Source organism: Etheostoma spectabile, chromosome 21 (genome assembly GCF_008692095.1).
Source record: "Etheostoma spectabile isolate EspeVRDwgs_2016 chromosome 21, UIUC_Espe_1.0, whole genome shotgun sequence".
Lineage (NCBI taxonomy): Eukaryota > Metazoa > Chordata > Actinopteri > Perciformes > Percidae > Etheostoma > Etheostoma spectabile.
In genome coordinates this window covers 11,113,275-11,115,144 of record NC_045753.1, presented here as the reverse complement: position 1 = coordinate 11,115,144, position 1,870 = coordinate 11,113,275, and positions in this window count along the sequence as shown.

Sequence of the window (1,870 nt, the reverse complement as noted above, 5' to 3'; positions counted from 1 at the left end):
CCCCCCCCCCCCCCCCCCCCCCCCCCACCACACACACACACAAAAACAACTATGGTCAGAAATCCCTTTTTTATACATACATAAAAATTTGGGATGACATTCCCCATCACATCAGAACACAACCATCCATCACAAATTTCAGAAAGCCAAACACACAGTTACACTTGAAAACATTGATTGTTCCCGTATGGTCCGAGTCTTGCTGCCCTCTCTGTAATGTGTTTTTGTAGTTGTCTGTCTGTCGAGCCCATGCTAATGTCCTGTACAAATGTGTCTGTCCTCACGTTCCCTAACTCTGGACAATGTTGTATGTTTCTGCACAACAGGAACCTGCTGGAAACCAGTCTTAAACTGAGTCTGGCCCGTTTAAACTGTAACTTAATGTTACTTCTAATGTCCTGTATGGTAAATTAAATGAAATGACCATTCCCCTGTTAATCCAAAAATAACAAATGAATAAAAGGTTTTCCATCTAGCAACGTGGAGTGATTGTGAAACCTGAACTCAGAAGAACAGAAGGACCGATACGGTCAGAAGACTAAACCGTTGTGTAGGGATCATCTGTGGGCTCCGGGGCCCTGTCACGGCGGTGTGAGGGTTTGATCTGCGACCCGTGTCCGTTCGCTGGCTGCAATGAGCCGTTTCATTGGGTTTAATAAAGCGGAGCGTGCCAACAACTGTCATCTGAGCCGTGAAGCCAAACCTCCCCACGTGCTCCAGATTGGAGAGCAAAGAGAACCCCGGCCCAGCCTGAGACAGCGAGGGTCCTCCTGGCCATAAGGAGTCTATTATGCTCCCGTGGGTCACGCAGCCGTCTCTGTGCCGGCCCCGGTGCCACGCTGAGGCGTTTGTAAAGGCCCGGCCCGGCAGAGTGCTGGCACATGGCGGTCAGGACACGCTGCTGAATCCCATTAGGAGTTAGTCCAGAGGATACGAGGCTGCCAGTGACTGTCAGTCATCGCCCAGCTTCAACCTCAGGGAGCCGCAACGCTGTTAATTAACCTCAGAAACAAGAAGCCAAGTGACGAGCTTCAACACACGAGACAAACATCACAACACCACGACCTGAGGAGGACACAGGATACTAGTGTTCGGCCTAAAATATAACTTAATTTAGCCTATGTTGCACTTATCCAAAATAACATTCCTTTAGATGAGGAAAAAGGAAAAAATGCAGGAGGATTATTATGAAGAGACCAATGAAAGTGTAAGAGAGAAATCACAGCGGCAACCAGGAAGTCATCCAAAAAACACATCCTCAGAAATTGTGACAAAAAACCCCCAAAAGATCATCTCTGAAGTTATTATTTTTTTTCCAGACATTAAAGCCTCAAAGCCTCCTTCACTCTGTCTGGAATAAAGATTCTGAAGAAGAAAAATATGACCAGTTTATGTTATTTTATCAAATAATCTCCATGTGGTAGGTACAGTAGCCATGCCCTGGAGAAACCAAGGAAAAACATGATATGCTCAAAAAGGTTATTAAAAGATACAGATTAAAGATGAATATTTAGAACAACTTCCACAAATCTGATAACTACATTAACGTTATTGTAAGATATCACCATATATACTGCCTTACAGTGGGCATTAATTCTCAAAAAAATTAACTTTTCATGTTTAGTAGGTAGTGTTTTAAAATGGACTTTGTTGCAAAAAACATGCATTTTTCATAAAACCTCACATTATTCCTCTGGTCTGAACACATTTTGTTACTTTCTGCTGAATATTTTTTGTGAAAATGAAGACTAGGTGAAGGTGGTTTTTAGGGGTTTGTCTGAAACCTCTGAGATATCTGAGACACATTAATATGCAGGGATTTAAAAAAAAAGAAAGAAAGTATTTTAGAAGTCTGCCTCTGTTGTTGCAC